Below are 16,092 nucleotides of genomic sequence, written 5' to 3' on the forward strand. Positions count from 1 at the left end.
AGTGAGGCACTGGAACAGGTTGCCCTAAGAAGTCCTAAACGTGCCATCCCTGGCAGTGTTCAAGGCCAAGCTGGACAGAGCCTTGGGCAACATAGTCTAGTGTGAGTCCTCCCTGCCCATGACAGAGGAGATTGGAACTAGAGGATCTTAAGGTCCTTTCCAACCCAAACTTTTCTATGATTCTATGATATCATATGATTAATAGGTCAGGTCTTCAGCTCCTCTTTAAAAACAAATACATGAAAATAATCATTTTTATCTCCCTGTTTCCACTTTTTTTCAGGATTAATTCCTTCTTTTGTAAATACAAATGCAGTATTTCAGATTAAAAAATTTAATCAACAAATGGAAGACAAGACATTTAAAGGAATTCTAAATTAAAATCATGACTACTAACGACTTCACAAGCTGGAAGTATTCTAGGTTTCTAATCTCATCCTAGACCAGAGCTTTTAGCAGGGCAAGTTAAAAATGCATTCTCATATAAGAAAATAATATGATCACCATGCATGAGAGAAATATATGCATATAGGAATTTTTCAACAGGTGCTTCCACAGTAGGACTCCACAAACTTCACACAAATATGTTTTGAACACATACATACTGTTCTGTGCAAAGTAGGCATTCTTCCTAGACTGGCTGCCAGGGCTCCATCCAACTCCCAATAAAGTTGGTAGGATTTTTCACATTATTTTTCTGGGAGATAACCAACATCCCACTGAGCAGCTGCTTCTGTGAAAAAAAAAAAGAAGTTGTCTGTAAGCAATGAAGCAAATACAATTCTATAAATTAGCACCTTAATTCTCAACCCCTTGCTGGGTAACACAGCAAATTGCTGGTTCAGATCTACATGCATGCTATTGCTCAGACTCATATTTTAATTAAAGTTGCAGAAAGCAGCTCTGGCTTATCCAGCTTCGGAATTCACTGAAGTGAATTTAGAACTTTGAAGAGGTATGGCAGAGTCTGAGCTCTGGCTTTCTTAAGTGAAAACAAAAATCACAACACTAATATCACAACTTCAAACAGCTTTGAAGAAAAAAGTGAAGAAACAAAGCATTTAGTGGGTAAAACACATCCATTGTATGTCTTAAGGAAAAGTGGTTCTACTGAGATCTTTCATTTCCTAAAAGATTGGAAAAATAGGAACAGAATCTTTAGTTTTATGAAAGGATTTCTTCAAGACCAGATCTTAGAACATTTAGAGTAAAAGAGTTGATCTAGAAAACACCTAATCCTCAGATCCATTTAATCAACAGTCATTCAATCTTTTCAATCAATGGGAGGAAACTATCACTTATGTCTTATGAGTCTAACTTTCTAGTCATTATTTACATGAGCTAACATGCTTTAAGGATTCCTTATGGACATCTTGACTAAAAGTTACTTTATTAACAGTGTACTCAGTCATGTGTCATTACACCAACTTGCTTCACCAGATTATCGCTCTGGACTCTAAACTGTGGTTCTCCTGAATGCTAAGTTTAATGTAGTGGTTATTGATCTCAAAAGTTCCAATTTTGTAGAATTACCTGCAGTGATGGGGGAGAAGATTCCTTCTAGATTAATTTAGATGTAGTTTAGAGTATTTCTTTGAAAGGCAGAGATTGCCAAGAATTTCCTAAGTAAAGAAACTGTTGTATTCAGAACAGGTATGGATAGCAAAGATAATTTTTTATTAATACTTTGACAATTTTAATAATTCTACTTTTAATGCTACACCTTCATGAAATGAAGAACTACAAGTTTTAACCAACTGCATCCCAGAAAGGAATAAATTCATACTCTGCTAACCAAATTCAACAAGAACATTTTAAGTCATAATCAGATCTACCAGACTGGATGTAGCTCCACTAACCTCAATAGGTTAATTATTTCACTGATGTTGCTTCAGAGACCATAGTTCACCACAATAACAAACAGCTGTTTACCATTAGCAAGATTCTACTTGACAAGTGGCTTTATTACTTTTTAATTATGCACTTTAATCTTACACAAACTTTAATCATCATTTTCAATTACAATCAAAACTATATTTGACAGGAACCCCCTTTGGGAGAGATTCTGGAAAGGCAACATTTCCTTCAGGCTACCGATGTTCACGATGCTTTTGTTGCAACAGCAATTTGGGCGACGTAGTAAGACAGGCCTAAACTGATGATGTTAGCTTGATAGGTTGAAATACAAAAATAAGTCCCCTTCTCTGCCATTTAGGGATTTTTTGAGGGTGCTAACCAAACCACAGGCTGCCCCCATTGTCACTGCCAACCTTTACTTCAATGGAAGTATTAACTGCATAAGAAGTTAGAGGCCTAAACATTTGAGGAAAAAGGTATTTCTATTGCAATACTTCCAGACTTTCCATTTTCAGTTCTTCTAAGTCTATTCTTACTTCAATACATAGTGGTCATATAATACATACAGTGACAGGAAAAGGACAATAGCTTCAAACTGAAAGAGGGCAGATTTAGATTAGACATTAGGAAGAAATTCTGCACTGTGGAACAGTGGTGGAACACTGGCAGAGGTTTCACCTGCCAGAGCCCAGAGAAGCTCTGGCTGCCTCATCCTTGACTGTGTTCAAGGCCAGGTTGGACAGGGCTCTGAGCAACCTGGTCTAGTGGAAGGATCTCTACACACGACAGGGGGATTGGAACTAGATGATCCTTAAGGTCCCTTCTAACCCAAACCACTCTGCGATTAAGATGAAATTTCAGAACAAGGTAGGTATCTGAAACAAACCATTTTCTGTACAGGTATAGTTAGGCAACTCCCTAAAGCACCTTTAAAGCACAAGGTAAGATCTCAAAACTATTATTATCAGTAGAATGTTGCTTAGTTACTTCCAAAAAAAAAAAGCTATTTAACTTAGGATCAAAGTCTAATTATGATCTCTGCATCATAGCACTAAGTTAATCTCATTACAGAGAGGATAGGATGCATTTGTAATTCTTCCATCAGGAAGATAACCAGACAAAAGGAATGCTCCTTTGTTAGGAAAAAAAAGAGATCCTGGCAGCAATTTCTCAAAATACAACACTGCTGCAGTACTTACAAAAGAACAGGGTGGCCTCAGTAACACCTTAAAGCTGATTTAAACTCAAGGTAACTGCATAGTTGTTCCTTTAAAGTCATTAATGTCTCTAAATCATTAATGCAGGTAGTAACTCCTTACTTCTTTGAAATGTCTCTCTGCAAGTTCACATTTACTCTCTAAAAGGCCAGAGAAAAAACACACATGCAGATTTCAGGTTATTGCAAATGTAGTGATAATGTTGATTTACAAACCTAAACATCTGTTTCCAAGTATTTGGTAGGCAAGAAATTCAATTCAGTATTCACAGCACTAGCTAAAAGAACAGGTAACTGATTTTAAGCAACATACCCATGTACTAAGAACCTGGCAGACTTGGTACTCTTCTAAAGGGTATTAGCCATTGCTAAATGATGCACTTAAGTATTTGGTTACATCTACTACTGATGCAATATCTACGAATTCAATAATAACTAAGAATATTACAGAAGATGTTACAATAATTATATGTAATACCACTATTTTAAGTTTGAAAGGTCTATTTTATGCTATAGATACTGTTTTAAAGGAACAGTTTGAATCACCACCTTATTGCTTAAGGAAATAATAATGGAAATAAACAAGATGTTTTGTTTACTGCATTCTGTACATTGTACTATATACTTAAAGCTCACAAAACTACAGCACTATGAACACAAATAAGAGAATGCCATTTTAAAGGAAAAAGATAACCATTTTATTAACAGTAATATAATGACATTAACTCACTATGAAAGGAATGAAACCTAGGCTGAACCTAGGTTAGACTGGACTAGATTTGTCTGAGCCCATCCACTACCTTTCAGTTTAAGGTTACAATAAAAGACACTTAAGTACCTGCCCCTACCCTAAAATCAAGTCAAGAGTAGGCTGCTCATGAAATCAAATGATTGCTTAGACAGGGCTGGCCAAGTTTCTTAAAGGATATTACTAAGTAGTAAGAATTCCTTGTGTGGCCTCCAGAATATCTAAAAGTTCTGTCCCTCATATACTCATTGTAGGTGGCATGAACACCAACTTATAAATGACAGACTCCTGCATTCAGGAAAGAAAAATTGTTAGTTGTGACTAAAAAAGTGCATCTAAGCAATACGCAGCTCTAGCCACAAGTGATGTCTAGCTAACTGCTGTATTTTGAAAAACAGACCAGTGCGCCTAGACTTTTTATTTACAACTGTGTTTAAGCTGTGCTGTCATCCACAAGTATCTGCCCAGCCCTCTCAGTTTTCACAGGAAAATTCTAACAAAGAAAATTGGTAATTTTATTCCTCCAGGTACTGCCAGCTTGCCATTTAATTACAGTTCTATCCTTTTTTCAAACCAATACTGATACCAGACTGCTTCTAAGCAATCAAGCTTGTGTAAACTAGCAACTTTTGCTAGATGTAATGATATTTCAAAAGATTCTGTTGCCAAATCCCTGAAGACTATATAGAAAGAATCGGTAGAGCAAACAATAGATGCTTTCATCAAAACAGAATAACATTAAAGACAAATGTAGCACCCAGCCTGAGAAACCAAACATGACCAATTTTCATTAAGATATTGACAATTTAAATCAACTTTTAGAAGTGCAGTATACAGACACTGCTCCACCTGGTTCAGCATTTTTCTGCAGCACTCTGTTTGAACAACACATAAAGCAGTATTTTCTCAAGTCTCACCCAGAGAGACTATATAACTATTTGAACGTGCTGCATCACATCCCCAGAGTGGTACATTAAACAGTAGGAAACTTATAAACCACGATTTTCAATTTTCAGTTTAACATGTTTTGTAGATCATACCCCAGCCAGAGATTCAGCCCCTTGGAGCCCAAACAACCAAAACCATACAAATTTTATAACTATTGAGAATGTTGATTTATTTTTGAAAAGGAGGAATCCTATTAGACAACGATGTTGTGACTTCACAGGAGTATTCAAATCCTAACTTTAGACATCAAGATCTGATGCTGGATTTTTCAAGTTATGTCTTGTTTTGGATCAACTCAGGCAGAATATCCTGATGTTTGGGTTATTTAGTTTGGTATCTTACACTTGAAGCCATTTCTGGTATTTGGACAATAATGAATCTGTGAATCTCAGTGAATACCTGGGAATCATTACCATGATGAACCACTTCACATAAGCTCACAGTAGTTGAATTAAGTCAGATTTATTATTTTATTTATTATCTGCCATTATTCAAGCTTTAAAACATTTACAGCAAGTATATTGTGATGGAGCAGCAATAACGCCCACGTGAAACACTAAGGAAACACAGCCAGCAGAGATTCCAACAACTTCAGTAAGAAAAGCAAATGGCAAAGATGAAAACTCTTGCTATTTGGCATCTAACTTGAAAGCAAAAAAGCAAATACTTCTCCTCAAGGAAATGTAAAAATATCTTCACCTACAGAGCTGGATGCAAGTACTAAAACCACAAATGAAGCAAAGACATTGAAGATGGAGCATCACAAGCAATAATTTACTTCCCATTCAGGCCCAATCTACTCAACTAACACCCAGAAATCTGGAAATATGACTTATTTTTCTGTGAATCTTGTACCTCATCTTGTTTAAAAAAAAACAAAACAAAAAAAAAACCACCAAAAACAATAGATCTCCCAACTTCCATAGCCAGGCCTAGAAAAAGCCAAGCAAACAAGCAAAGTCAGCCATTGAAAATTCTTCCTATAGTCTTCTTTCATTACTGTCATTACAGAACTTGGATGACATTCAAGTGCTGGCAGTTAAATCAGTGTGTTTCAAAAGAGTATCTAATTCTTTGAAATATTTTGCATTGTACTAATTTCTGAGCTATGGAACCCTTCTGACAATGCTGGAATCATTCCCAAGTCCTCTCTAAGTTGTAACTGGCTCACATCAGTAAGCTCAGTAATCAAAGGTTGGAGTGGGAAGTAGAAAAGGTGACTCAACTCATTCCAGAGCATTAAAAATTTTGAAACAGCAGTAAATGGAAATAAAGCAGCTTAAAAAATACAGACACAGAAGTGAAAACTCATACAAACCTAGGATAATTAACCTAATTTTAAAGGATGATGACAAGGGAAAAAATGTTGATATTTAGGCATGACTATGTTCCGAGATCTTTGTTTTAGCAAAGGGGAATGCTGAAGGCATAAGACTCTTCCCAAAGGCAAAGAGTAAAACTATTATACTACTCAAAGACAATTGCTCCTACCAGCAGCTGGATTGACTGTCTCTCCAAAGAGTTCCAACAATTTTTCTCCAGCTAAAGCACAAGAAATGTGCTTAAATGTGGATAAAGCATAAACAGTTTTTCTGATATATGCCAAACTGATAATATCTGTAGAATCATTCATGCTCCTGTAAATGCATCACTAAGGACAAGTTTGCAGGTTTTTGTTCAAAGAACTCCTTTTTCCCCCTCATACTGTCTTTCCTTCTTTATACTACTTATTCCAAGATTTCTGACCTTTCTTTGCTGTCTTGGTTGCTTTCTACTTTGAAAGTTATTTGTTCCTCTTAAGGAAGACAGATGACTTCTATTAATACTGTAGTGTATTTGATGCCGGAAAGACAACTGGTATAGCAGAAAAAAAAATAAATACATTGTACTCTTTTCAGAACACAATAGTTTAAGGGAATTCAAGATTTATCACTGCATGTGGCATATCTGTATCAAATTATTAGTACTAAGTTGAAGTCAGATTTTCCAACATGATCAGCATTTCATGGGCAATGCCAAGACCTCAGTTGTTGAAGGAAGTTAAAGATGCTCATATACCTCCCACATTGGCCTGCCAGGTTGGATTTGGGTTTTTTGTTGTTTTCTTTGGGTTTGGTTTTGGTTTTATTTTTGGAGGGGTAGTTACTTTATTTCTAAGCAATATGCTTAATTCTCTTCCTGCAGTGAGCAACTGTGGTCTCATTTCCATGCAAGTATATGGCAGCAATGCCATCTTGGTAAAGTCAAATTTTCAATTTTCTTTAATAGGCTACTGCAAGCTGTGAATTATTTTTACTACCTTTAATCAGCCATGCTTGTGACCAAGAATACTTAATACAAAAATAAACATGTATGAAACTAAATCACAGTTATTACCACTTCTAGAAACCTTACCCTCCTTTTACAACCGAAGTGGAAAGCATATGAAGAAAGTTCTGCTTAATCCTACTCAGTTTAGGACCATCCTAACCAGTGTTTTAATATGCTCCTGTATGAATCAGCAAGACAAGAATGAAGGAAATAATTTTAACTAAATTTCCAGGCAATGAGAGAATAAATATTTTTTCCAGCAGTACATTTCTGTGATACAGTGATCATTAAACAATCCACATTAGCATTTCCAGCCAGCATATTGTTTTATAAAAAAATCATCTTAACCATTTTTAATGCAAATATATATCAGCAATAAGTTTAACTGTTTAACCATCAAGTAATTGAAAAAGGAGATAAAGTATTTGATCTCTTTATGGAAATCACTCATGAGAAAGAGCTTACCTAAAAACTTCTTCTCTATGAGGTATTATTGCACCAAGTTAGTTTTCACAGAAGGAGACCCTGACAACCTGCAGAAGTGAAAAACAGACACTTTAGATATTTACTGAGTAATGGAATATAGCACCATTCTATTTCAGAATTTCAGACAATGAAATATATTCCTAGAAGCACTTCAGACACTAGAAACTATAAATGAAACTGACCTATGTTGTTGGGATATGTAATCATCACTTTAACATTATTAAATTGATGTTCTGATCTTGCTGAAATTTATTAGAAATTAACTACTTGGCAACAGATAACTAAAAAGCGTTGCAGAAACAATTTTGTAGAACTTCACGTGCAGTCACATTCAAAAGCTAAAAAACACTGCTACACACAAGCACACAACTTGCCCCAGTACCAGAACTTGTACAGGCCAAAAGTATAATAAAGTATTTCAAATAAAGAATTTGTAAAGAATAGTTCTATTCAGGGATTATGCCCCTCACACAGTAACACTCCCAAGAAAATAATTTTTACATTAATGCTTTGTTTCTTGTACTTCTCCTAAATTTTTGTATAAAAGCATAAACAAAATACTAAAGAACTGCTATGACAATATTAAAAAGCTTTGTAAGGACACTGTACGTTAGGACAAGCACACAAGTTTCAGTGCATCTCCAAAAATAGTAATAACCTTTAATAACAAGCATTGTTTAGAATGTGTGCTTCATTATTTAAAAAAAATTGAATAAAATATTCTGCATCCCATTCTCTAAGATAATTAAGTCAATTACTTTCAAGCAGAAACTACCACCCCTTTTCTGTCCAAAGTTGTTTCTCTGACAAATACTACAAAAATAATACATAAGTAGTATTGAAAAGGCTATCTTTCACCAAATATGCAGTCAAAATATTGTAAGAGCTCACTGTTACTAATACAGTTCAAACATATTCACAGAATGGTTTGGGTTGGAAGGGACCTTAAAGCTCATCCAGCTCCAACCCCCTCCCACAGGCAGGGACACCTTCCACTACACCAGGTTGCTCCAAGCCCTGTCCAATTTGGCCTTGAACACTGCCAGGGATGAGGCAGCCACAGCTTCTCTGGGCAACCTGTGCCAGTGCCTCACCACCCTTGCAGTAAAGAATTTTTTCCTAACATCTAATCTAAATCTAGCCTCTTGCAGGTTAAAGCCATTCCCCCTTACCCTGTTACCACATGCCCTTGTAAAAAGTCCCTTTGCTGTGTTGGAAGGAGACTCTATCAACCCCTCTACATACTTGAGGGCTGCTCTAAGGTCTCCCTGGAGCCTTCTCTTCTCCAGGCTAAACAAGCCCAGCTCTCTCTGCTTGTCTTTATAGGAGAGGTGCTCCAGCCCTCTGGCCATATTTGTGGCCCTCCTCTGGAAGAGTTATCTTTTCTGAGATGGAATTCTGAATTTAATACTCTTCTGTAAGAAACTTGATTTTTTTTTTTTGGTTATACTATTAAACCTCACACATCACCACAAAACAGAACTGTTATTCACCTATTCAACATGCTTCAGTCAGTTCTACTTGCTTTCCCTTACTCAGAGAGCTGAGCCATTAGAAAAGGGAATAAATAAAAATTTAAAAAAAAAAAAAACAGGGAGGGAGGAACATAAACATTGAGGCTCTCATGTACTGTCTATGAGTAGCTAAAGCCAATCCAACAGCTCACTGGTACTAAACAGATCAATTATACTTTCCTCATCAGTAGCCAAATTTGGTATCAAGCCTGGCAAAGCACAGCTCACAAACCTAAGCCCAAAGAACCTGAACAACTTATCCCCAGTAACAACAGCTAAGACTCCACATCCGCAGGTAAGCCAGAAAATCAGTCCCATACAACAAGATCCATAACTATACCACAACTAGTTCTAAAGAGATACACACAGTGTAAGAGAAGCCATCACTGAGTAACTATCCAGGCCTGATGTTAAATAGAGTGCCACTCTCATGGGCAGAGGTGTAGATGGAAGCCCCAGGTGAGCCTCCTCAGGGTGATTAAGCCCTGTCAGTGCATTCTGAGCCATGACAGGTTTTAGGAACAAAACCAAAAGAAACAGAAATAAACAAAACCAAACCCACCAAAGTCTTTTTAACACCATTAACCACTGAGCTTCCCTTCCTAAAAGCAGATTGTTTCTCATGCCAGTACAACTGGATTCATTGCTAATGCATTTATCTAATTCTACTGTCCCCAAAGAAGAAGGACTTTCATAAAAGTACTTCAAACAGGACAAAACATTTTTTTCTTTACAGCATGGAACCCAATTATAAAAAACAATTATCAGGAGCCAAAGGTTTACTGACTAGTGGATTCATCAAAGCAAGTATCCTGAGTGCAGGTGATGCTAGCTAGGCTAACACAGGTGTTTCACATGCAACTAAATCTCAATTAAATTAATTGCCTTCTGATTCAGTACTTAGTCTTTGTGCTATCACTCTATTACAAACATTTGTTTATAAGTTAATGTCTTTTACTGATCTACTAATAAAAATTGTAAATTACAGTCTTATCTGAAGTTTTCAAGTTAAGACTAAGTGACATATATACTGCTCTAAAATCAGTCTGACATGAATACTCTGTGAACATGTGAAGAAGTGCTAGAGCTTTTCTGAAGACAGCAATATGACCTATCAGAAAACCTGAAAAAGGAAAAAAGAAAATTTGTCTATCTGAACAAGGAGAAAGGAGAGAAAAAATAACACAGAGCTGTGGCATGGAGGAAGCAAAGTCTAAAAAGAAGAGTGAAACATTTTCCAAGCTAAGTCGGGTGGGAAAAGAGATGTACTGAACAACTGGCTTCATATCCAAGTACTTCAGGTTTTGCTCCTGCTCAACCAGCTCTTCAAAGTAGGCATGGCAAGGGTTCCTAGATGGATTGAGGAGAATCCTCAGGTGAGTCTGCATGGATTCCTGGAACGTAGGAATGTTCCTACAAAGCACAGAGAGAATTCCTAGAAATTATTATTCTAAAAAGACTTTCTAAAAAGCAGAGGGGATGCACCTGGAAAATTCCTAGAAGGCATGGGGAACATGCCAGGTCACCAGACAAATTCCTAGGATACACTCAAAAAATCCCTAGAAAGCAGAAGAGAAAATAGAACATTCCTAGAAAGCACTGGCAGAAATCCCTAAAAAGCAAGGAAGGAAAACTTGATAGGAAAATTCCTACCAAGCCTAAGGAGAATTCTTTAAAATTCTCTAAAAGGGCAAGGGAAATTCCTAGAAACCACAGTGGGAATTCCTTGAATGCATTTGGGAAAATTCCTAGAAAGCTGCAAGACCATTCTATGTAAACTCTACGCTAACCGTATAACTGCTATGCTGGATTTTCTAAGAGGGAAAATGTGAACACAAAGCAGGTACCTAACATTTTGTATGCCTGAAACCAATCATTTTTATAAAACTCTGTATCATTCAAAAAATGAGCAGTGATGTTTTAAGAATGTGCTTTTAAAATGACAAAACTGAGAACGGTGGTCACAGAGAGAATAAGTGTGTGGGACACTTCCTTTCTCAGGCAGTCCTGGTTTCCAACGATTTCAGTTTGCAGAAGTTCCTGACACCAATGGGAATGTGGCTCTTCAGCAATCCCTTCTGCGCTCTCTTCTCATACAGACATCCTCAATCCTGAGCACTCTCATGACCAACATCCTTTTCTAAGTACCTGACCAGTCTTCCCACACACATATACACTGCCACATCCACAGCATCCTTCAGTGAAGTTCTAGATGCAGTACTCATCACGTGATGGATTATCTCTTTGTTTTGAAGGGAGGTCTGACTAGCATCACTAGTTCTGGCATATGAAATAGACCCTTAGAACAGGCCTTTCTCATCCAAATTACCACTTCATAAATCCCTTCCATAGCCACCTCAAAGTTTTCTTTTTGTGTTGAGGAGACACAGTCTACTTTTAGTCATTTCTTGCTCTGAAGCAGTTTCAGACCTTTGATTATTCTTGCTGCTATCTCTGAACCTCTCCCAGTTCTACTACAGATTTCTGTACAAAATATCTAATGTACAGGTGAGCCCCAAATATACACGGTGGGACTGAGATGGTTTTTGTTCTGTTCTCTGCTCCTTTTTTAGTTAATGCTAACATTTTATTTGTTTTTTGCACATCAGGCACCGAGCTGCCATTTTCAGGGAATCATTTATCTTGATGCTATAAAAGGGACCCTTCCCTCTCTGATTGCTCTTCTCTTTGTGCATCAGTCCACATTTATGTATAATGAATTTCATCTGCCATTTTTTTGCTAAGTGCCTCAGTCTTGCATGGTCCTTCTGTAATTTTCCAGAGTCTCCTCTCATTCCTATACTGGATACCACAAAAGGATCTTACTATTCCATATCCAAAATAAGATCTAGTGACCCACTGGATTATATATTATGTTGAAACAGATAACCAAGCACCTGTAAGCAGTAATGAAAAGGTGCTAAAGACAAACACTGACAAATTGACAAATGTGTCTTGTTAAATTACCTGATGCTGTTTATTTCTCCCCTCTTGGAAAGGCTACCACCCTAAAGAACTGTCAGGAGTGTGCAATGCGCAGTGGGGCCTCAAGTCACTCCCAAGTAAATGTAGTGTCTTAGCATAAAATCATTTCCTTGACAACCTACGCAAACACAAATGACTTTCATTGGAAGACTTCAGGTGCAGGCACACTTTGCTTTTTCTGGTGCTTCTTCAGTGACAGCAGTAACTTCCTGCAGAGTCGCAGCAAGAATGTTACCAAAGGTGCAGTAACTTCACAATAGCTTTCTGGCAGCAGACAGAGATTTTCCGCACTCTTCTTCAACAAATGCAGAGCCTAACCTCACATGCCTCACACATCCAAATTTCCTGCTAACTACAATGGGAACTTTTTCCGTACAAAGATACAAGACTGGATATTCACTAGAAAATTAAGTAAACACATTGAGGGTGGCCCTCCCATAAAGACATGCAGACATACAAAAGTTCTTTCCACTCCTTTTCTAAGCACGTCTTTACAATTTATTTATGAAGTTCTGTTGTAACAGAGCCTGGTGTCTGAAATGTATAATATTTAGCATACATATAATCCAGCATTTAGACTTAGTCACACAACTTCCACAAATACTAAGATTCTGCCTTAAAGTATATACATGGCATCTACTCACTTTAAACAATCTTTATCTGATTCACAATCACAGCACATTTTCAAATCCATTTACCATTAAAAAGACTATGCTAAAGACTGATAATTTGTCAGTTTAAAATAGAAATTTCAGTTCTGATACTATAGTCAAACTTATCTAAATATAATCAGCTTAATATCTTCTTCATTTTGTATACAGGGAATTATTGTAACAAGACACTGTTGTTTTGATTTTGTATATTGCAATAATTGGGAATTTTGCACATTATTTTATTCTACAAAAAACAATATGTATATATAAAACAGAAATATTATTCTTTATTTTTAGAATATTATTATTGTATGTTCTCCTTAAAAAGTAGTTAATCTGGTCCACTAAATATGAAAGCAAAGAATAAAGGAACATTCTTCCCCAGAAATAAACAGCAACAAACCCAACATGAAACAGTAATGAAGCAGAGAATTATCTGAACATTCACTGCGCAGGTTTTTCAGTTTCATATTAGAAATGAAGACAATGCTGGACAATATTTGATTTCTCCAAAGCCTGATGATTACTCCCTTCAAATTATCAGATCTGAAAGGAGAAATATAACCATTTTTGAAGATCAGCTGCCATCTAGTGAATAATAAGAAAACTGTTTAAAACATTCTTTTTTTTTTTACAGTCTAAACTAGATTCTTGGTGGAATACCTTTTTGCTATTTTGTTGCTGTTATTTTGGGGTCTGTAAATTATTCAGGAGCATGATTATAAAAAGCTATGCATTTCAAAGCAGAGCAATGTCACTCAGCAAAGTTTTCCATTAAAATATACAAATATGGTCTTCATTCCACAGTTTGCTCCAAAAAAGTCAATCCTGCACACTTTCAAAAAGTTGCTTTAGTGGGATTTGGGCCCCACTTCATTATACAAAAAAGAACTGAACTATCACTGTCTTAAAGTAAAATATTCATTATTACAATACACTACAGTTAAAAATCAAAGAAGTTAAAAAATTCACCAAGATGTGTTCAGCAAAGAACAATATAGTAATTTGTATGTTGGACACCAAGAGTGTTATTGTTAGATGTATGTTTTACACTCAGTAACTCACAGGTAACTAGGATAAAACCAAAAATATTAGCAGCATACATCAACACTGTCAAATCAGCTGTGCTTATGTAAGACTACTGTGAATCATGAATTACTACTTCGTTCCCATTTCATATTTTTCTGAAAGAAGTATCCATTCATATTTCAAAAATTATTATTGGTAGATACTTGACAAGCAGGCTGGTGGCTTTGTCTTGTTTTTCCCCTAAACCATCACCTGCATTTCCACAATCCATGCAACAACACAAGCTGGAACCGTGAACTCTTTAGGCTGTGACCCTCCCCTCTCAACCACCCATTTCAAGCCGTTCTTTGCACTGACACAAGCATTTGCATGGCAGTGCAATGCAGAAAATCACAATTTACTGCCAGTTAACTAACTCATCATCTTTGCCATAATGATGTTTTTCTCATTATAAAGATGGACAAGGATTACATAATACTGATAAACAGAAGGCAGGAAGGAAAATTGGATAGGTTGCTGTACTTACCCAATTATATTCATGCAAATCAGCATCAAAGTAAATTTTAAATTGGAAAAATTACTGAATTACTGCAAAGCACGTTTTCCACGCATTTGTCATTAAAAAAAAAGATTAGGAAGATCTAAACTTGTCCTCACTAAAGTCAACAGAAACTGAAATCAATAATTCTAACAGCTATTACCTGGAATTCTTTGTCACTCAAGATTAGACTTGCAGGTGTTTTCCTTCTCATAAGAAATCAGATTTTCCAGATGTTACAGTAAGTCTGTTACAAAGAACAACTATATAGAGCATAAACCATGGAGCTCCTTTCACATATGCACTTTTCCATACTTTTCTTTCCTAAATACAACTTTTTAATACCAAGCAGGGGGTCTACCACTTCCAGTTTCAAACTCTGAAACACAGAGCTACCATTTTAAACAGAGCATGTGTTTTGTTTAATCGAGTACATACTCGAGGGCACTCGTGTTTATGAGAACCTTTGACAGAAAGAAATAAAATAAGAGAATTTTTTTTTTATAAGACATTGGCTTGAAAATACATTCTCCTTCTTGGAATGAAATAATCTTTTACCTGTACTTTCTCTGGACAAGCATTAGTCTGTCCCATACAAAATACTTAATAAGTCTGCATATTCCAAATGAGCATTTGCATATATGCACAGTATAAACATGTGCTATGAAAAGAAACATTAAGTAGATATCCAGGAGAAAAAGAACAGAAAATAAACACTGAAAGGAGAAAATCTGGCCATGAACTGAAAGGAAATATAACATAGACCCGTTTGCCACTAATTAGGCATAAGGAGGCAGCTTTCTGGTTTTCACACTGCTCAGCCCTACACTTTTCTTATGAGTTCCTACTCATAATTTAGTTTTTTTAAGCCAAACCAGCTCTCTTACCACAGCCTGCTTTTGTTGCTACGGCATACTAAAATATTTTTTGTACAGCCCTTGATTCAGTCAGAAATGTGATAAAGCAGGACACCATGCGTAAGATTTCGTTATGCCTCCCCTGCAGGGGCCTTCAAAACACAAGCTGGAGAGTTGGTAGCCATTGCTTTAAACAGCCCTCTGTTTTCTAAGAACATACCTGCATCTGACCAGTATCATGTACCTGAGATCACAACCTTTCTATGTATGTGGCCTCAAATGAAGGACATGTAACTTAATCTAGCATGAAGCCACTTGCTAGGATAAAGCCATTCATGTGCTATATTTTATAGGTCACAACTTTCTCTTGTATTCCACAATGCTGACAGATCTCCAGGAAGGATTTTATTAAAAGTATTGCACAACTCATGACACAGTTTAAGAAGGTGGTGAACCAAAAAGTTATACAATTAATTTTTCTTAAACTCTGACTAAGCATTTGTCAGAACAGCACCCTATTACAGTTTTACCAATTGCTGAATAAATATGTGTCCTAATTAATTCTATCAGCAGCTTTTCAAGTCAGCTGCATGGCCCCACACTATTTTTCTTAACAGGTACCTACAATTGATGCAACCCCAAACGCTGGTGAAAATGGGGCTGCCCAGCGCCAAGAGACTTGGGACATGGGAAAGGCCAACCCAACACGAGGGAGGCAAAACGAGGGAGAGGAGTGAACCCCACCAAGGGCAGCTACGGAGAACAAGCGAAGTGGCAACGAGGAGGGGGTCAATCATTTCGTCTATGGCAAGAGGTTTTAAGAAGCCGAGAGCAGACCTGCAGCTGGCAGCTCGTCACTAGAACACAGCATTTACCTCACGGGCAGCTGCTCTACAGACCACAAACCAGGACTATCCTCCACAGCGCCTGAGGGGGGCAGCCTAACGGGAG

The 16,092-nt window shown here is 36.8% G+C and overlaps 1 long non-coding RNA gene across 6 annotated transcripts in view; it reads right to left on the reverse strand.

Annotated features, from left to right (window-relative positions):
• LOC134168876 (uncharacterized) overlaps nucleotides 1-16,068 on the reverse strand; it is a 24,065-nt gene extending 7,997 nt beyond the window's left edge. For 2 of the 6 annotated variants that reach the window (XR_009966698.1, XR_009966696.1), the window contains exons 1-2: nucleotides 15,821-15,952; nucleotides 7,545-7,612 (exon numbers count right to left, since the gene is read on the reverse strand). This is a non-coding gene — a long non-coding RNA (uncharacterized LOC134168876). Of the gene's footprint in view, nucleotides 1-7,544; nucleotides 7,613-8,737; nucleotides 8,850-9,058; nucleotides 9,114-9,641; nucleotides 10,493-15,820; nucleotides 15,953-15,978 lie in introns of those variants that run through there. The other 4 variants (XR_009966699.1, XR_009966702.1, XR_009966700.1 and 1 more) reach the window with 4 other exon arrangements.
• Between the last annotated feature and the right edge of the window lie 24 nt (nucleotides 16,069-16,092).

Source organism: Pezoporus occidentalis, unplaced genomic scaffold (assembly GCF_034315485.1).
Source record: "Pezoporus occidentalis ecotype Australia unplaced genomic scaffold, CSIRO_AGI_Poc_V1 ctg11, whole genome shotgun sequence".
Lineage (NCBI taxonomy): Eukaryota > Metazoa > Chordata > Aves > Psittaciformes > Psittacidae > Pezoporus > Pezoporus occidentalis.